The sequence below is a fragment of the Ranitomeya variabilis genome, chromosome 5 (assembly GCF_051348905.1).
Source record: "Ranitomeya variabilis isolate aRanVar5 chromosome 5, aRanVar5.hap1, whole genome shotgun sequence".
Lineage (NCBI taxonomy): Eukaryota > Metazoa > Chordata > Amphibia > Anura > Dendrobatidae > Ranitomeya > Ranitomeya variabilis.
The window spans coordinates 304,027,287-304,049,538 of NC_135236.1; the positions used below are offsets into that span (position 1 = coordinate 304,027,287).

At 40.6% G+C, this 22,252-nt stretch overlaps 1 long non-coding RNA gene across 1 annotated transcript in view; it reads right to left on the minus strand.

Annotated features, from left to right (window-relative positions):
- Positions 1 to 22,252, minus strand: part of LOC143773635 (uncharacterized) — a 282,722-nt gene that overhangs the window by 148,558 nt on the left and 111,912 nt on the right. Inside the window, exon 2 of the long non-coding RNA XR_013215267.1 lies at positions 8,522 to 8,706. This is a non-coding gene — a long non-coding RNA (uncharacterized LOC143773635). The remainder of the gene's footprint in view (positions 1 to 8,521; positions 8,707 to 22,252) is intronic.

The window sequence follows — 22,252 nt, forward strand, 5'->3', positions numbered from 1 at the left end:
CTTGGTGAGGACACGGAAGTATTGACTGTTAGCAGTCTTGCATGCATGGCTGAGTTTATGTTACGCTGCCTGTCCCATCACCATCGCATTCTCAAAATTTTGGGTGACAGGCAGTATTGATTGGTGACACTTCTAGACCCATGCTACAAGGAGAACTTTATATCCTTTTTTCCAGAGGCACACAGGTGTACTAAAATGTTGGAGGACCAGAGGACCCTTCTTGCGGAATTATTAAAAAAATTCCCATCTGAAAACACTGGCAGCAGAGCTCACAGTTCGTTGGCCAAGCAAGGAGTACAGGTGAGAGAGACACAACTCCAATCCAGCAGATTCAATGGAACACTGGAAAAGTTCAGGGAGAGTTTTCTCAGACCCTTCCATCGCCCTGGCCCTGATATGCAGGGGACTCTCACAAGGAATGCAAAGTTTGGGAAAATGCTGAGGGAGTACCTTGCTGACCGTACCAACATCCTCTGTAATTCCTCTGTGCCTTTTAATCATTGGTTAGCAAAGCTGAACACGTAGCATGAACTGGCTCTCTCTACTGCACACATGTGCTGTACTCACGGTCATGGAGTGCACAGCGCCTCACTCTCTGATGATCATTGAGCACACGGCATCTCACTCTCTGGCAGTACTGCTTTTAGTGGTGGGAGCCAATGGGAACAGTCCTTTGTGGCGCCAGTGCTCTAATGAAGGAGAACGCTGCTCAGCCTCCTATGCGCTGCTTGTCCAAGCCAAAAGTCTCTGCTGTTGTGCCTGCTTTCTCTTAAGTTGGCCTCCCTGCCTCTAGGTCCCCGGGTCTGTCTGCTGCAGTTGGTTTCAGCTCTGGTGCTCCTGGTGCATAGTGCACTGCCCCCCTTGCTGCTCACATGCTGACAGCTGGGGACTCACTCCTGCTTTGCAGTTTTTTCCCTCAGCTTATGGCCAGGTTCCCTGTCTAAATAGGCCCCCTTTTCCTGGTGCCTGTCTGTTCCCTTATTCCTTCCCCCAGGAAACAGGGGATGCAGCATTGACAGTTCTGGACCCGGCGCAGCACAGGTAACAGCAGCCCGGTCATCCTGAGTCCGTACATATCTGGTCAATCAGTTCTTTAATGCAAGCATCATAGAAGTCATGTTCTTCTAATTTTCAAGATAAAATTGTTCATGACATCCTGAACAGTTTCACTTTGAAGGACTTTGTTGCTCATATCAATTCACAAGATGACACTAGTCTCATACTTCAAAACTTTGTTGGTAAATCATTTCCCCACAGATAGGTTGTGTATGTTCTGACTTATGTTACATCATTTGGGTGATAATTATTCATACCTATTTGCTTCACAATATATTCATCTTTTTCTTCAAGGCTTCGGAATCTAATGTTGTAAAAGTGAAAGCAAGTTGGTGAATTGTGTTTTAAGTCAAATGCGAAAGTAAATGTCATCTTTACTATTTCTCCATTCCGTGTGCGACTAACCACCTCACTGATCTTATTGAGTTTCTTTGGCAAGTTAAATGTTCATGTTTCATGTTTGCATGTTTCAGCGCTACAGTGTGCTACCTTATTTGCTTGAATGTATAGGAGTTGGCGACTCTAGGTTTAGCACCTGTTCACACTTAGTCTATGTATGGATGTGACGGTCAGTTTTTTCAAATGTATTATTTAGCTTTCTGACCGAGCACTCCGCCTCCTAGTCACAGGTGTTTTAATTACAGCAGGTCCATTACCCCTCCACAGAGAGAGAACGGTAGTCTCACAAGAGGTTTTCATAGGCACCCATTCAGATGGAGATGTTTATTCTCAGTGAGGAAGGAAATCGTAGGACCTGGTATAAGAGAGATGCCGTAAAGTGGCTACCAGGTACACATAAAATTGGCCTTTTTATGCGCTAAACGCTCTCATTTTTCATATTTCTAGTGCAGTAATGCAGTTAAATGTTCATGTTTCATGTTTGCATGTTTCAGCGCTACAGTGTGCTACCTTATTTGCTTGAATGTATAGGAGTTGGCGACTCTAGGTTTAGCACCTGTTCACACTTAGTCTATGTATGGATGTGACGGTCAGTTTTTTCAAATGTATTATTTAGCTTTCTGACCGAGCATTCCGCCTCCTAGTCACAGGTGTTTTAATTACAGCAGGTCCATTACCCCTCCACAGAGAGAGAATGGTAGTCTCACAAGAGGTTTTCATAGGCACCCATTCAGATGGAGACGTTTATTCTCAGTGAGGAAGGAAATCGTAGGACCTGGTATAAGAGAGATGCCGTAAAGTGGCTACCAGGTACACATAAAATTGGCCTTTTTTATGCGCTAAACGCTCTCATTTTTCATATTTCTAGTGCAGTAATGCAGTTAAATGTTCATGTTTCATGTTTGCATGTTTCAGCGCTACAGTGTGCTACCTTATTTGCTTGAATGTATAGGAGTTGGTGACTCTAGGTTTAGCACCTGTTCACACTTAGTCTATGTATGGATGTGACGGTCAGTTTTTTCAAATGTATTATTTAGCTTTCTGACCGAGCACTCCGCCTCCTAGTCACAGGTGTTTTAATTACAGCAGGTCCATTACCCCTCCACAGAGAGAGAATGGTAGTCTCACAAGAGGTTTTCATAGGCACCCATTCAGATGGAGACATTTATTCTCAGTGAGGAAGGAAATCGTAGGACCTGGTATAAGAGAGATGCCGTAAAGTGGCTACCAGGTACACATAAAATTGGCCTTTTTTATGCGCTAAACGCTCTCATTTTTCATATTTCTAGTGCAGTAATGCAGTTAAATGTTCATGTTTCATGTTTGCATGTTTCAGCACTACAGTGTGCTACCTTATTTGCTTGAATGTATAGGAGTTGGCGACTCTAGGTTTAGCACCTGTTCACACTTAGTCTATGTATGGATGTGACGGTCAGTTTTTTCAAATGTATTATTTAGCTTTCTGACCGAGCACTCCGCCTCCTAGTCGCAGGTGTTTTAATTACAGCAGGTCCATTACCCCTCCACAGAGAGAGAATGGTAGTCTCACAAGAGGTTTTCATAGGCACCCATTCAGATGGAGACGTTTATTCTCAGTGAGGAAGGAAATCGTAGGACCTGGTATAAGAGAGATGCCGTAAAGTGGCTACCAGGTACACATAAAATTGGCCTTTTTTATGCGCTAAACGCTCTCATTTTTCATATTTCTAGTGCAGTAATGCAGTTATATGCTCATGTTTCATGTTTGCATGTTTCAGAGCTACAGTGTGCTACCTTATTTGCTTGAATGTATAGGAGTTGGCGACTCTAGGTTTAGCACCTGTTCACACTTAGTCTATGTATGGATGTGACGGTCAGTTTTTTCAAATGCCAATTAGACATAGTTTGTGCACAGCTGAACAGAGTTGTCAGAAAATCAAGATTTTGATTCAATAACATGTTGGATGGATTGTCTAGTGGAAACACCCATATAGTATTATTCTTATTATTATTTATATAATGACATTCATTCCATGGTGCTGTACATGAGAAGGGGTTACATACAAAGTAATAGATATCATTTACAGTAAAAAAAAATGTACAATGACAGACTGGTACAGAGGGGAGAGGACCCTGTCCTTGTGGACTTACATTCTACAGGATAATGGGGAAGAGACAGAAGGTCAGGGGTGCGGCAGCTCGGGTGGTGGTGCAGAAGTCACATCTGCGACCACCACACTCTCCAATTGACAGCTCTTGAAATACAGCCAAAATGTCAAAATATCTAGCTTCTGTTGCAGAAAGTGCAGAGGCTCCTTTTTGACCTCCTCGTCTAACCAATTCAGTATTAGTAGGTGGTGGATTGTCAGAATCCGGCCCAGGAACACCAGGCTTCAGTAGTTGCTAGTCCTGGCCACGTGCTGTTCCATGTGCTCTTGCTCTGGCTCTTTCAGTCATGATTTAATCTAGAAAATTTTGCCTTCGTAATCCAGAGACAGAGAACAACACTGCCCAAGCGTTCACCCTCTGCTCCTCACACTTTCTATGTGCTCAGTGACTGCCTCTAGGCAGATGATGATGGTGGTAGTAGTTGGAGTATTTAAGACAGTCATGAAGCAGCCATAATAACTTGAAACAGAAGTATTTTTACCGAGATACCACACTGTTCAATATGTAGCCTGTATTTTTTAATTTTTTAAACCAAAATAGTGTACCGAACTAGGGTAACAAACAGCAAATACAGTGGAATGTAGGCCTGAATCTCCACAATTTGTATGCCACAAATACATCAGAAGTCTCACAGCGATACCACACTGCCAAATATGTGGACTGTATTTTTTAAATGAAAAATAGTACTGTATATAACTAAAGTAACAGACAGGAAATAAACTGGACTAACTGCCTAAAATGCCCAAACTTGGAGCACACAGACATATGAGGCCTGTCACAGAAATACCACACTGCCAGATATGTGTCCTGTATTTTTTTAATTAAAAATAGTGCTGTATATAAGTAGAGTAACAGACAGGAAAAAAACTGGAATACCGGACTAAAATACCCAAACTTGGAGCATGCAGATATATGAGGCCTGTCCCGGAAATACCACACTGCCAAGTAAGTGGACTATATTTTTTATTTTTTAAATGAAAAATAGGGCTGTATATTAGTAGAGTAATAGTCAGGAAAAAAACTGGACTAATGGCCTAAAATGCCTAAACTTGGAGCACGCAGATATATGAGGCCGTCACGGAAATACCACACTGCCAAATATGTGGTCTGTATTTTTTGGGGTGTCTGCAAAGTATTGCTGTACATAACTATAGTAACAGATATTAAAAAAATGGAATACCAGCCTAAAATGCCCAAATTTTAGCACATGTATGAGGCGTGTCACAGATATACCACATTGTAAAATATGGGGCCTGTATGTATTTTTTTTTGTGTTCAGCAAAATGGTGTCAAGAAATTGCGTAAGACACTCAAAAAAAATCTTCTCTACCTACCACAAAAAATTAAAGATTTTTCACTCATAAGTGATTTTTGTGACCCCTTTTTAAAATTGTTGGATTTTCACACTGTGCTAGGAAAAGGATCTGGCTGTATTGTGCAGTGTCAAAAAGAAATGAAGAAAAATTAGCTCTGGATTGCTTTGCAATAAAATAATCTCTATTAACCTGGCAAAAATATTTTTCCTAGCCAATTATAACTGGGGCTAGGTATATATGGTCAATGTATGCTATAAGTAGCAGCAGCAGCAGACACTAGTGGAATAGACCCTCTTGATATATGCAATGATATCTATACACACACATACAGTGCCTGCAGGTCTTCCACTCATATGTATAGAGCAACCTACACTCCCCTGCCTACCTAACACTGCAATCTATATACTACGGAATTTGTCCTTAAAAGGACTGTTTGTTTTGCTGGATTTGAGTAGTTTAGAATGTTAAGGTACCTTCACACGAAGCGACGCTGCAGCGATAGCGACAACGATGCCGATCGCTGCAGCGTCGCTGTTTGATCGCTGGAGAGCTGTCACACAGACCGCTCTCCAGCGACCAACGATGCCGAGGCCCCCGGGTAACCAGGGTAAACATCGGGTTGCTAAGCGCAGGGCCGCGCTTAGTAACCCGATGTTTACCCTGGTTACCAGCGTAAAAGTAAAAAAAACAAACAGTACATGCTCACCTGCGCGTCCCCCAGCCTCTGCTTCCTGACATTGACTGAGCTCCGGCCCTAACAGCACAGCGGTGACGTCACTGACGCTTTCACTTTAGGGCCGGCGCTCAGTAAGTGTCAGGAAGCAGAGGCTGGGGGACGCGCAGGTGAGCATGTACTGTTTGTTTTTTTTTACTTTTACGCTGGTAACCAGGGTAAATATCGGGTTACTAAGCGCGGCCCTGCGCTTGGTAACCCGATGTTTACCCTGGTTACCAGTGTAAAACATCGCTGGTATCGTTGCTTTTGCTTTCAAACACAACGATACACAGCGATTGGACGACCAAATAAAGTTCTGGACTTTATTCAGCGACCAGCGACATCACAGCAGGATCCTGATCGCTGCTGCGTGTCAAACGAAACGATATCGCTAGCGAGGACGCTGCAACGTCACGGATCGCTAGCGATGTCGTTTCGTGTGAAGGTACCTTTAGACCCAACACTGACTAATAAATTCCCAAATCTGATCCTATCTCAGCAGCAGCTCTCTGTCTGATTCCAGAGCTGAATGCGCCGAGCAGGGTGTCGTCCGGTCTCTTATACCCCTGATAATGCTGAACAGCCAGCCAATCACTTCAAGACCACAACAAAGACGGCTGCGGCGTTACAGTGCCTAGCAGACAATCCCTGCATGTTGATTGGGTATCTAAAGACCACCAAAAATGCAGTGTGGAGACCCGAGTTACCACAGAGTAATCCCAGAAATGCTTGGTGCTCGCTGAGTACACCGAGTACAGTGTTACTCGGGCGAGTAACGAGTAGTAGCGAACACGTTCGCTCATCACTAGTAGACATCAATCCTGCAGAACATACTGTATAAGAGAATACAGTACAGTTATAGATAGTGACTTTCAGCTGATGTTCTTCTAGTGGAAATGTTCACTTTTCCTATCTTTTCCATATCGCTCAGACTGACATGACAAATTCTCCAGCCAGGACTCGTCTGCAGAGATTACAGCAAAGACATATATGACTAGCGTTGAGCGATACAGTCCGATACTTGAAAGTATCGGTATCGGAAAGTATCGGCCGATACCGGCAAAGTATCGGATCTGATCCGATACCGATACCCGATACCAATACAAGTCAATGGGACTCAAGTATCGGAAGGTATCCCTGATGGTTCCCAGGGTCTGAAGGAGAGGAAACTCTCCTTCAGGCCCTGGGATCCATATTAATGTGTAAAATAAAGAATTAAAATAAAAAATATTGATATACTCACCTCTCCGACGCAGCCTGGACCTTACCGCTGGTAACCGGCAGCCTTCTTTGCTTAAAATGAGCGCGTTCAGGGCCTTCCATGATGTCACGGCTTCTGATTGGTCGCGGCCGCCCATGTGACCACCACGCGACCAATCACAAGCCGTGACATAATTCTCAGGTCCTAAATTCCTAGGAATTTAGGACCTGAGAATTACGTCACGGCTTGTGATTGGTCGCGTGGCGGTCACATGGGCGGCCGCGACCAATCACAAGCCGTGACGTCATCTAAGGCCCTGAACGCGCTCATTCTTAGGAAGGAAGGCTGCCGGATACTAGCGGTGATGTCCAGGGGCCTCCGGACAGGTGAGTATATCAATATTTTTTAGTTTAATTCTTTATTTTACACATTCATATGGATCCCAGGGCCTGAAGGAGAGTTTCCTCTCCTTCAGACCCTGGGAACCATACACTGGAAACTTCCGATTCCGATTCCCGATACCACAAAAGTATCGGATCTCGGTATCGGAATTCCGATACCGCAAGTATCGGCCGATACCCGATACTTGCGGTATCGGAATGCTCAACACTATATATGACATTTCACATTTCATCCCCATTTATTCCCTATGTGCACAAACTCCTTTTCCTGCTGATACCCCATTACTGAGTCTCTGCGACCACATGTGCCACTATTGTTGCACCTGCTGTGTGCCCTCTAGATGGTAAAGCAAGCCTCTAGAATATATTAATGCCCTGTGCAAGTGCTTTAGAAAACAGAGCCCACATTTTGCCCCTAGAAAGTAATAATGCCCTATGTGTGCCCCTATAACAATAAGTGCCCACTTAAAATTTAATTGTCTTCCCATACAGCTCCCCTCTACACAGTATGATGCTCTCCTGTACACAATATAATGCCTCTACACAGTATACTGACCCCTTAGTAGCCCACAAAGTATTTGATGGCTCCAACGCAGTATGACGGCACCCATACTGTACACACCCACATTTGCTCCCACATGGTATGTTGGCCCATGTCACTGTAATCCCCACCTTATATGATTGCCCCCTAAATTGCCCCTTAAATAGCTTCCATATAATACAATGTACGCCTCATAGACCTCTATATAGTATAATGCACTCCTATAGACCTCCATGTGGTATCATGCATCCCATAGTCCTCCATATATTATAATGCACTCCCCATGGACCTTCATATGGTATAATGCACTCCCCATAGGCCCTATACAGTATAATGCACTCCCCATAGGCCTCCATATAGTACAATGCACTCCCCATAGGCCTCCATATAGTATAATTTAGTATAATGCACTACCCATAGGCTTGCATAAAGTGTTATAAAGTATAATACAGTCCCTATAGGCCTCTATATAGTATAATGCATTCCCCATAGACCTCTATATAGTATAATGCACTCACAGAGGCTTGTGCAAAATATTATATAGTATATTGCACTTCCCAGAGTCCTTCATATAGTATAATGTGCTCCCTACAGGCCTCAATATAGTATAATACACTCCCCATAGACCTCCATACAATATAATGCACTTCCCAAAGGCCTCTATATAATATAATGGCATATCCACTGATAAAATGATTAACCTCTTCCTGACATAATTTTCCATTTTTGCGCTTTCGTTTTTACCTTGCCTTCTTCCAAGAACCATGACTTTTTTATTTGTTCTGCGATGTCACCATATGAGGGCTTGTTTTTTGCAGGATGAGTTGTACTTTTGAATGACATCATTCATTTTATCACGTGAAGAACTTTAAAGTGGGAAAAAAAGCAAGTTTCCGCAATTTTAAGATTTTGTTTCTACATAATTCATCCTATGAAGCAAAAGAAAAAAAATCAAAACAAAATGAAAGTAGACCCTATAATAAGTAAATAAGTAAATAGTAACGGCACATGTAAGCAACTATTTTGATCAAAAGAGCATAAAAGCCATCCCACCATGGGAAGGTCCTCACCTGTCTACTATTAAAATCTTACCATGTGTCATACAATGTTAATGTGGATAAGGGCAGAGAGCTAATAAGACATTAATTCATGGGAAGCTATGCAGATGGAATAGTTAGCTCATAAAGGGCAGCCACACCCCTTGTTTGTACAGAGAACAAAAAATTACAGTAAAATGAAAAAAATAAAGTCACAAAATAAGCTGGTATCCGTGTAAAGTTCAATAGGATGTTCACACTGTGGATATTTCACAGTCAAACCCAAGAAAAAAACAAAAACAAAATGAACATGTAGACCCTAGAACAAGTAAAAGCGTAAATAGTAATGATATGTGTAAATACCAGAGTACTTGGTTAATGCTGTTTTGAGCAAAAAAGCATAAAAGCCATCCCACCACATCAGTGTCCCCAATGGGGCGGTTCTAATCTGTTTAGTATTAAAATCTTACCATGCATCATGTGACACCAGTGAGAATAAGGGAAGAGCAGGATATAGCCCCAATAAGGCACCTATCCATGGGAAGCTATGTAGACAGAATAGTTAGCTCATAAAGGAGGGCTAAGCCCCACGGTTGTACTAGGGCTTGTTTTGAACATGTATGAGGGCTTGTTTATTCAGGATGAGTTGTACTTTTGAATGACATCATCCATTTTATCATGTGATGAACGTTAAAGTGGGATCAAAATTCTAAATTTGTCAAAATTGCTATAAACGCACAATTTTGCAATTGTTATTTTAGCTTTTATTTCTACAGCATTCACTATACGGTAAAAAAAATTACCTGACAGTATAATTCTCCAGGTAAGTCCTATTATGGTGATACTAAATATGCATAGTTTTTTTCCTTATTTAAGTGGTAAAAATAAATTTGGAAATTCATAAACATAAATAATTTTGCTTGTATCACCATTTTACGATTTCTGTTGTGTTTTCAGTTGATCGGGGCAGGATCAAGGTTTGGTTTTTGAGAGCTTGTTATTGCATATTTTTATGTCTTGTGGCATCTGAATAACTACAATTTTCGTACCTTGACTTTTTTTCTGATTTTTATAGATCTGACTTTTTACGGACATAGCGATACCAAATATGCCTATTTTTTAAATTATTTATTATTCATGAGGAAAAACAGTGGGATATTTGAACTTTTATACATTTTGTTTTCATTTTTTCATATTCTTAAAACTTTTTTAGTTTTTATTGTATTTCGTAGGCGACTTGAACCTACAATCATTGATGATTTGTACTATACACAGTAATACTCATAGGAGTACCGTCATGACAGACATGGGGATCTTCAGCAGACTCCTGGCATTTCGTGCCAGGGCAGCAAGTTGTAAATGCCACTATCACAGACTGACAGTGGCATTTACCCCCTTCCCATTATGGCCAATTTCCATTTTTGCATTTTAGTTTTTCTCTTATCTTCATCCAAGAACCATAACTTTTTACATTTTTTGTCTACATAGACATACAGTATTAGTGCTTGTTTTTTGTGAGACGAGTTGTTCTTTTGAATGTCACCATTCATTTTACCACAGTCTACTGGAAAACGGAAAAAATTCCACATGCAATGAAATTCTGACAAAAAGTTTGCAATTCTGACATTGTATTTTGGGAATTGTTTTTACGGCATACAATGTATGGTAAAAAATGATCTGGCAACATGATTGTCCAGATCAGTACAGTTACAGTTATACTAAACTTGTCTAATTTTTTTTATTATTTTAGTGGTAGAAAAAATCTGACGTTTGTAAATAACAAATTTTTGGATTCTGTCTCCATTTTCTGAGACACATAACATTTTTCATTTTTTGGTCAAAGTAGCTCCAGGAGTTCCAGGAACAACAAAATACTCCAAGTCAGAAGAAACAGCGCTCCAGCCGGGTGTAGTAAACAAATAGAAAAGGTCTTTATTCAGCCATGATAAAGCGACGTTTTGACCACATATCGGTCTTTTTCAAGCAACGGGCGCCCCAATAAGTGAGTGCTGTCAGCCACTTTTCTATTCCAGGAACAACAAAATAAACGCAATTTGGGTGTTTTGAGTTATTTTCTGTTTACAATTTTTACAGATCGGTTATCTATTATATTATGTTTTCGACTTTTTCCTAATACTCCGAAAAGTTTCTATCTTTACAGCATCTACTTAACTATTTGATGCTTCTGGATTATTGTGAATCAAGACTTACTATTCTTTATGGATAAGCCTGAATTCTTTTTGGCATTTAGTTTTTTGTTTCTAAATGTTAGCATTATTAATATTTTTATAATGATGATGAGGAGGATTATATGATATTTTAAGCTGCAGAGTATCAACCTATATCATGAAAAGTACAAGAAGTGGAATTCATATTCTCTTTAATAGACATTTTATGGATTTATTTAACTCAAGGACCATGAAAAAAAGTTAGCAAGGTAATATGTCAAGGGCCGTGAAGAAAGCTTATTAACAGTTCTACTGATAACCGCTGTAGGAGGGAATGCTGTGTTAGACACACTCTGCTATTTCCAATTGTAGAGCATAATTAAATCATTAAACAAATAGTTGCTGGAGGCCACATATTTCACTAACGTCCTAAACTAGACCTTTGATGACAAGTGTCCTGTGTCCTTATATAGTCCTAAATCATTTTAAGTAGAATTGAACCCAGAAAAATGTATTCTATGGTCACTGTGGTTTTTAAATGGGATTTCATATCTAATATTATTAAGTGAATTAGAAAAAAATTCTATAAAATATTTGGCATTTCTTCCTTTTCATGATATGCAGGTTTTGAACTTACCTGGGAGAAAATACTGAGAATTGGTCAGTAACTTGTCCTTCCAAAAAGGACATTTAAATTGGGTATTCCAACTATATACATGTATCAGATGTTTACATATGCCTGATAGAAGAAGGGATGTCCCATGAATGATCCTATCCTAGAACTTAAATATCACACTTTAAGGAATCAGCGGTCAGTTGGAGGTAAAGATAAGAAGAGACATCACTTAAGGCCCCGTCTCACATAGCGAGATCGCTAGCGAGATCGCTGCTGAGTCACTAGTTTTGTGACGCAACAGCGACCTCAGTAACGATCTCGCTATATGTGACACGTACCAGCGATCAGGCCCCTGCTGCGAGATCGCTGGTCGTGTCGGAATGGCCTGGACCTTTTTTTGGTCGTTGAGGTCCCGCTGACATCGCTGAATCGGTGTGTGTGACACCGATCCAGCGATGTCTTCACTGGTAACCAGGGTAAACATCGGGTTACTAAGCGCAGGGCCGCGCTTAGTAACCCAATGTTTACCCTGGTTACCAAAAAAAACAAACAGTACATACTCGCCTTTCGGTGTCCGTCAGGTCCCTTGCCGTCTGCTTCCTGCTCTGAGTGCTGCCGTACAGTGAGAGCGCAGCACAGCAGTGACATCACCGCTGCGCTCTGCTCTCACTGTACGGCGGCACTCAGTGAGAGCAGGAGGCAAGGGACCTGACGGACACCGAAAGGCGAGTATGTACTGTTTGTTTTTTTTGGTAACCAGGGTAAACATCGGGTTACTAAGCGCGGCCCTGCGCTTAGTAACCCGATGTTTACCCTGGTTACCCGGGTGCTGCAGGGGTACTTCGGGATCGTTGAAGACAGTTTCAACGATGCCAAAGAGGTTCCCCTGATCGTTGGTCGCTGGAGAGAGCTGTCTGTGTGACAGCTCCCCAGCGACCACACAACGACTTACCAACGATCACGGCCAGGTCGTATCGCTGGTCGTGATCGTTGGTAAATCGCTATGTGAGACGGGGCCTTTACTGGTTGGTTAGAGGAAGCAATTAAAATCCACAAAATAAAGATAAACAGTCCAAACATCAATGTTCATGTAAAATTGGTCAACTTTAAAATCCTGAATGTTCACTCCCTTACTCATTTCAAGCATTACTACAATTAGGTCCCTTTCGCACTTCCAACTTTCTCTTATGTGTTTTATCCGTTTTTTATGTGGATAGATTATACAGCCATTATAATTTATGGGGCTATTAACATGTTCGTTTTTTGTTTGTTTTTTTCAACCAAGTATCCCCACTAAAAAAAACATGTCCGCTTTCAATTCTAGTTACAGATTGAATTTACCCATGCAAGTCTATAGGTCAGTGAAAAACTCGGACAGCACACGGATGATGTTTTCACTGATCATTTGCCAAGAAAAGCTTTAGATAACTGCTGCAGCTGTTGTTTTTTTGCATGGGGGAAAACTGATGAAACACTGATAGTAAAAGTTGACACACTGACCAAACACTGATGAAAATAAATAGACATGCAATATCTAGTCTCTTTTAGACTAGCGTATAATCAGTCTATGTGCTGTCCTTATGCAAAATGGATAGCATATGGAGAGCACAAGGAATCAATGCAAGTCAATGTACTAGTTCAAATGAATACTTTTAGATATGGACCAGTGGTTCACGTGTAAAAATCACAGCACACATATTATGATTACATACAGGTTACCTTCCTTATGTCATGTGTTTTCCATGAATATTTTTATTTAATAATTTTTTCATGTAAAAATAAAAACCATATGCCATGTGAATTAAAAAAAACAACCAGACATACAGATAGCATGCACATAACAATACAGATTCAAAATAATACATTTTTTCTAGATTAAAAAAGGATCATTTTTCATAAGCTTGTCTGAACCCCAACACAATTTCAGCCACATTTTCATCGATATGCTGTGCAGATCGCTGTTTTCCACATCTGTATGGTATCTGTTTTAGCATGAGCAATTTTAAAAATAATAAAGTGATGAAAATTAGTTTTCTATTTTTTGTGCACCCATTGACATATAACGGGCTGAACTGACATATGGAGTCTTACCTGAAATACAGATCAAAGTAGCGCATGCTGCAATTTTTTATACGTGGACTATTGTTTTGTGTGCAAAAAACTTTCATGTTTTATACACACTGACTTGCACTGATCAGTGTGCTGTTTCAATGCTACCCATCTCAGGAACAGACCAATTATATCCTCGTCTGGACAAGCCCTAAGTAATAGCTAAATGTTACATTAGAACTCAATACTCATATTGAGCCCATTGGTTACGTCATAGGTCATGTCCCTGCCTTTGATGCGGGCTCAGGCACTAAGCCTGCATCTTTCCCTGCACATGACAGCTCATCTGAAAAATAAGTGAAAATTATTTAAAACAAGAAAAGTTTTAAAGAAAATTACTTTAAAAATAAGTGATTGGCCTGTGACTATCAGTTTTGCAGACATATTTGTTGTGAGTCTTTTACCCCTTTTGTTGTACTCCCTCTTAACAGTTATTAATCTTTTTGTTAAGCTAGGGTTTACAAGGGCAATACAGATGAGCCTTCGTTGAGCAGCGGTACCATTTTGCGTTTATAAGATAGGGTGCGAACCTCCGTAGTAAGGTAAGGACATCTACAGGTGAAGTTCAGGGTGAGTCATAGCTCTGCCTATTTTCTGATCTTCCTGTTTTTCTTTTTTTTTTGACAGATTTTTGTATCTAAGATTTTTGGCCCCCTTTTGTGCCTATTTTTAGCCTGAGTGTCGTCTATGCACGGCTGGGTAATTTACTGCACCTTTAGCCAATATTGGCTTTCATATGTTTAAAAAAAGTTATTTTCTAGGGTATTAGTTTTCTTGATAGTACTTCTTTCTAGTAATCCCACATACATATATTCCACAAGCTTCACACAGCTCTAGCAATGAAAAAATATAAATGTTGCAGTTGTCAAAAAACGGTGACACAAACCAAAATTCTTTATTGCAAAGTTTTGAATTAAAAACGAAAACAAAACCCAAACAACAATGGCTGAATTTCAGTTTTTTTCCTAATTTCATTCAACTTTAAATATTTTTCTCCAATGTTTCAGTACCTTTTAGGGCAAAATAAGGTTTTTGCCAATAAAAAACTAAAAGCCTTATGGTTCTTGGTAAGAGGGTATTAAAAAAACAAAAGCAAAAATGAAAATTTGCTGGGTTATGAAGGCATTTAAATAAGTCAATAAATATCTAAAAAAATCTATCTATCTATAAATAAATAGAAAAAATAGGCAGCACTCCAATAGTTACCAAGACAAGTGGACTTTATTTAGTCCATGTGGCGTGGCGACGTTTCAGGTCAAATTAACTTTCTCAATCAGTGAAACAAGTGCACATCAAAAGAGCAATTTACAAAGTTTGTTTAAAAACAATACATTTAAGTTTGTGCAATAGATATATATTTTCAGTTAATCTGGTATAAATTGCTAATATTATAAGGTGCATGACACAAATATGAATACATGATTATTTTGTACATAACTACATAATTTGTATGGTGATCAGATCATGTGTTGTAAATAATTAAATATGACTCATCCACATATGTTTTATTATACTGTGTATACTTCTCATAGACCACAAGGTTATCGGCATCTGTATTGCACTACTACACATTACCAGCTATGTGATTGCGAAGCAACCAATCATATCTCAGCCAGGTCACAGCGCAATCACACATGCGCAGTAACACTTGGATGAGCGCAATCTCCATTTTTAAACAGAGAAAGATTACAGGCTAGCTCTCACCTGCGTAATAACGCATCAGAATGTGCAGACACAATTTTTCTTTTGGAATAAGAGCTTTTCTTTACATTAAGAAGTTTTATACAAGTTTATAAAATAATGTAATGTCTTTAATGAGCATTATACATTCCATGGTCACTGACAACATGCACTTTAATACCATAAAAAATGTGTGAAGTTTCAACTTCATAAAATTCCAAAGTTTATTAGAAAATCTTGCAAAATTCCAGGTAAATGACAAGGTTCGTATGTCAACTTATGTAGCAATGCGTTTCAAATGCTCACAGGCATCCTTTTTCAAAGCTAAACATGGAAAATCCCACAAGATATTTAGCCATTAATATTACCAATGAGAACCCATTTCCATATCATGTGATCAAAATCCATAAAAACAAAAATATACATACTAGAAAAAAATTATAAATAAAATACATAATATATACAACCCATAAGAACATTAATTCAAGTTTACAAAGTTAATAATGGAACATAACTTCCTTGAGAGCATTTAAACCTCCAGGGTGACAGGTGAGAAGGCAGAAAATCCAGAAAATCTCCCTGGTCTCTCCTCCGCTCAGTGATTTCACCACCCGTTCAATACCCAAGACCCTAAAAGATGTTGTGCATCTTGTATGGAAGGTAATAAAGTGCTTAGATGCACAAGAGATAGCACATTTGGAACTGGAAGAAGAGATCATATCAATTAGATGCTCAGAGACCCATCTTTTTAATTTTCTGGTAGTGCAACCAATATAATTAGATTACATTCCTCACCTTTAGTCATGTAGACCACATTCTGTATGTTACAGTTAATAGTGCTTATTCCTATATATATACATTCTTTAATGTTCCATGTTATCATGACCAAAAAAAATGTGTGTAACCAAAGAGTGCTTACGGGTTCTACACCTGGCACCTCCACATCTGAAAAATCTGGGATGATTTAACCAGGTTCTGTGATGGCCACACCATATGGGCTAATAAAGTCCACTTTTTTCGCATTTAAATTTTTTGGAATGCTGCCTGCTTTTCTTATTTTTATTTATATTACAGTTGGATAATTGTTTTGGAGGCCTTGCACCCACTGCTACTTCTACCATGCAGTTCCAATATTTTTCTATCTATCACATATCTATCTATCTATCTATCTATCTATCTATCTATCTATCTATCTATCTATCTATCTATCATCTATCTATCCCATATCCATCTATCCCACATCTATCTATAGATCTATCTATCTATCTATCTATCTATCTATCAATCATCTGTCTATCTATCTATCTATCTATCTATCTATCTATCTATCTATCTATCTATCTATCTATCCCTTATCTATCTATCTATCTATCTATCTATCTATCTATCTATCTATCTATCTATCCCTTATCCAGCTATCTATCTATTTATCTATCTATCGATTTATCTTCCCAGCATCTGTCTGTCTGTACTTCTATTTTATTAAATGTAACATTGAAAACAAAGTTGCCTTTAAAGTACACACAAATGTAAATATGTGGAGCTTTAATTTAATTTGTTGCCTGTTATTCTGTTTAAAAGAATCTTTTTCTTTCTAAGTTAAAAGAACACACAGCAATATCCATGACAGCTGCTATTTTATTGCACAAGTGGGACCTTTTGTAAACCAGATAGCTATTATTACAATTGATTTTACTCATTGCCATGACTATATACTCCCTTATTAAAGAGATAACCTTCCGAAAAATCAATTAACTAACTGAAAATTTCTAATTAACAGGGAAATGCTAATACCATGGATTTCTGGGGATAGTAGCTGCTGCTTTATAACCTGCTGTATACTTAGAATTGTTGTGTTTCATGAATTCCCCCTCCCAGGACAACAATGAAACAATGACTGTGTCATGTTTAACCGTTCTTAAAAAGCAACAGTGCAGGAGTTTGCATATGTGAAGGTTTAACTTTATATGGACAACCATTAGTGTGGTAATATTATACTCATTAATCATGCTTTTTGTGTTTACCAGGACCATGGGATCCAGATATTTAAAAAAAACTATTTATAAAGGCAAAGGAAAAGTTATTTCTTGTTTTGATACATTATTATTTTGCCTTCTTTCCTTCTATTTATATTTGTATTTCTAAATCAATGATATTTAAATATAGTGATCATATAGCTATATTGCACCAAAAACCCAGGAAACGACAGATGTACAGCATAGCGAGGAATACATACGGTAACTCAGTGGTATAGTACATTTACATTGGTCAATTTCTATACATAATATTCAAACATGTGCATTATAAATAGTAAAGGGAATCATAGTTCAAGAAATGTTCAAATATAGCGAACTCCAAAAGAATTCATGATACCTACAAAAATATGGAGTATGTAAACCCTAAATAAAGTAAACAAATGACAGAGTATGTATAAAAATATAACAAATTTTATTACATGTCAACAATTGCAATATAATTACACAGAATCTGAAGTAGAAAAATGGTCAATGGTGAAGAAGACACAACAAAAGCAGATAAAAAAGAAACACACTATTGGACCAGAAGGTAATTACATTCCCCGAGGAAGCCCACGCCAAACACGGGTAGGGGATGCTAGCACCAGACCCTGTGTAGAGACCATGGGTAAGAACCCTTGTTTTAAGGATTTGGTGGTGTATACTGCCTAGTCGTGAGTGCTCTATACTTGTGCTCTAGACTATCTAGCTTATTTGTTACTAATATTGAGTTTGTGACTGATCACCTACTCTTGTTGCAAATTAAACACAGTATGTGAGCACTGAATGAACAGTTAAAAATAATATAAGCACTAGCACTTTATAATGCTGCTATTTCCATGGGTCTCCCATGCACCTTATATATAAACCCCATTTTTTAGGGTCTGGGTGCTGCTTTCACTATTGTTCCACAAGATTCAGCTTTTGTCATTGATTGAATCTGTATATATACACTGGTGTTTTTAATCATGTGATTAATAAAATTTGATGTTTTATATTGGACAATTAGTCTCTCTTTTCCTTTTTGGTTTTACATGTGAGGGTGGTTGAGAGATTGGAAATTGCTGAAATAGTTATTCAAAAATATATGTACTGTATTTCGCGGACTATAAGACGCACCGGACCATAAGACGCACCCCAAATTTGGGGTGAAAATTGCAGAAAAAAAGATTTTTTATAAGATGGGGGTCCGTCTTATTGTCCGAATTTACAGTATCTTACCTGTGGGCTGGCGGTGGCAGAGCAGGGTCACAGGAGGCATGGTGTCGGCAGAGGTGGGGTGAGGTGGTACGGCGTGCACCTGAGCAGGGTCCCTTCCTGCTTAGGTGGGCGACGCCACGGCCTGGTGTCCATGGGAGGGTGGCAGCAGTGGTTACCGGCAGAGGTGTTGGGATGAGGAGGCACAGTGAGAGGTATGGCGTGAGAGGGGTCCGGGTGAATCCTGTTGTTACCGTGGTGGCAGAGGTGTGGAGATGAGGAGGTGCAGTGAGCGGGGTCCCTTTCCCTGGTGAGGTGATGCAGCAGCCCCGGTAATGCAGCAGAGCCGGGTGAATCCTGTGGTTACCGTGGTGGCAGAGGTGTGGAGATGAGGAGGCACAGTGAGTGGGGTCCCTTTCCCCGGTGAGGTGATGCAGCAGCCCCGGTAATGCAGCAGGGCCGGGTGAATCCTGTTGTTATCGGTGCGCGCGGCCATCTTCCTGAGGCCGCGCGTTCGCAGATGGAGCTCTGCTGCCCGGGGCTTCAGGAAAATGGCCGCTGCGATCCCCATCTGCGCACGCGCGGCATCCCGCGGCCATTTTCCTGAAGCCCCGGGCAGCAGAGCTCCATCTGCGAACGCGCGACCTCAGGAAGATGGCCGCGCGCACCGATAACAACAGGATTCACCCGGCCCTGCTGCATTACCGGGGCTGCTGCATCACCTCACCAGGGAAAGGGACCCCGCTCACTGCGCCTCCTCATCTCCACACCTCTGCCGCCACACCTCTGCCGCCACGGTCCACGGTAAGCCTGCATTGCGAATATAAGACGCACCCCCCATTTTCCCCCATTTTTTTGGGGGGAAAAAGTGCATCTTATATGCCAAAAAATACGGTATATACTGTATGAAGAGACTATACAGGGTGCATTAACAATGTAACCTCAGCTTGAACACAGACTAACAGCGTAATCAATAATATGGAGAGTATTACAAATGTCTAACTTAAACAATTCCTCACCCAATAAAAATTAACCTTTATTAATGCCATTAAAAAGGAACTATCACAGACACTCTCCCCAGACAAAATAACAAATACATATAATGAAATACACATATAAATTAACTACTGTGTGCCACAAAAGAAACCAGGATTAGGAGAGAGTATTGGAGGGAAAGGAGGTGACCATCTAATAGGCTTGCCCTAGTCCGTGTACCCTATTCGTCACCCTACCTGATCATGAAGGTTGGCACACTAGATAAAGCATGCATGTTGTGACGCCCCCGCTTAGGCTTCTTTCACACTTCAGTCGTTTGGCGTCAGTCACTTCCGACAAAGTGACGGATCGACGGATCCGTCACAATTGTTGAAAAAACGGATGTAACGGATCCGTTTTTTTGACGGATCCGTTACTCGGGGGTTGTATATACTTTTTGGAGCATGCGCAATTGAAAAAAATTGAAAAAACGGATTGGGGCGACGGATCCGTCGAAATAACGGTTGCGACGGATCCGTCGCCCATAGGTGGCCATTCTATGGAATGACGGACGCGACGGATCCGTCGCGATCCGTCATTTCAACGGAGACAAAAAACGTTGCAATGACCATCAATGTCTAGATGACGTCCGCTAAATTTTGACGGATCCGTCGCATGACGGATGGAACGGACGACCATCCGTCAGAATCCGTCGCTAATGCAAGTCTATGGGGAAAAAAACGGATTTGTCGAAAAAAAAACGGATCCGTTTTTTGAGGAAAATGACGGTTTTAGACTGACGCCAAACAACTGAAGTGTGAAAGAGGCCTTACCATCTAGAAGAAGAAGAATTTTAACACCGTTCTACATATTTTCAAAACTTGCCAGATTCAGTTATTTAATTAGACAATTCTTAAAGGGGACCTGTCATCAGATAAAATGCAATTAATCTGCAGTCATAGGGTTATTCTGAATGTTAAGAGCATTATTAACCTATCTGGTGCCCGAACTTAACCAAATGCTGCAGATAGAAAATGAACTTTAGCTTCAGGGTAGCGTTCTGGTTTCAGCCACGGAGGCAGCACTGTCACTGGTTCAGTAACAGCTCTGAGTATACAGAGCAGTGGCTGTGACCATGCTCCCGACCCGGCTGACACTGGCTCTGCATTGTGGCGAGCTGTCAGTAAAGGCCAGGGGCACAGTTGCTCTCTATACTTAGAGTGATAACTGAACCCATGCCTGAACTGCCCCACGACTGAAACCAGAATGCTGATAGAGGGAATAAAGTTAATTTTCTCCCCCCAGCGTTTGGTTACATGCGAATGCCGGGCAGGTTATTAACCCTATTAATCTGCAGATTAACCCCATATCTGCAGGTTAATAGCTTTTTTCTGGAGACAGGTTCCATTTAATGACTTTGACCTCTGCCAAAGGCGGCTCTGATCAATGGTAAGATTATTACCGCCGGTCCATTGACAGTGTGAGCCAGAAGCTGTGAAAGGAGGTAAAAAATGTAACACCAGTCACAGGAGTCGGCTGAGGAGAGAGTACTACTTCCATCAGCCTATGCCTGCTGTCGCTGATAACAGCGAGAGCAGGCACTGCTGATGGGAATATTCATCAGCCAGTGCCTGTGCTATAAATAAACATTTAAAAAAAAAATTAACGTGGGGTCTGTTCTATTTTTGATAACCATCGCTGGCAAACCTGACAACTGCAATCTGCAACCCTCAGCTGTCTGCTTTATCATGGCACAGTGCTTGCAGTGATCTCATTGAGGTCACTGCAGCTCATTGTCCTGGCTCACAAGAAGTGCCGATGGGAACGCAGCCTCAGTGACCTGCAGTAACCTCGATGATGTCACCGATGCTGCTTTGTCAGCACCTCATTCTCCTGTAGTTTTCAGCCTGAACAGTCACATCATGGTACCGTCCAGATTGTAAAGCACATATCGCAGACATGGATTATGGCATGTGACTAGCGATGCGCGAGTGTGTTCATTACTATTTGAAACACATTACATTGCGAGTATTTGTGTACTCGCCTCGCTATATTCAAAGGTCCTGCCCTGCAGTTTTGGCAACTCCTTTGCCGCCACGAAACATGTTGGGCTTCTTAACCAATCACCATATTTCCGCAGACATCTTGGTTGTGGCATTACTGTGATTGGCTGGCCGCCCACTGTCATAGGGTCTATAGAAGCCCTGCTGCCACCATTTTGCGCACATAGCATCCGGAGCCTGCATTCCACAAGCATAGAAAGAGATTGCTCAGCTGCTAGAGAGAGTCTTTAGGCCTCTTGATAACACAAAAGCCCTTTTAAGGGCTATCTGCAGTGTATACTAGGTCAGTGTAGAGGAGGGAGAGAGAGATACTTGAGCAAGGACAATACAAAAGAGCTGGTCACTAGCTCCATAATACCATCAAAAAATAGCTCTTTTCATAGCTGAAACACACAACAAAGTCAGAGTACAGGGAGGGAGAGATTGTGCATTAAGTAGAGAGGTTAAAGTGTTCTTCCAGTGTCCATCTTAAAACAGATCGTGTTAGATGCAAAGCAATATTTTTTTAGCACACAGAGTACTAGCATTTAGTGCTGCTTCTTTTTAAAGCACCGGTCTATTTTCATTGCTGTTTTTGGGGTCAGAGCCTAGCTTCTGCTGTCCACATTAGTCCAC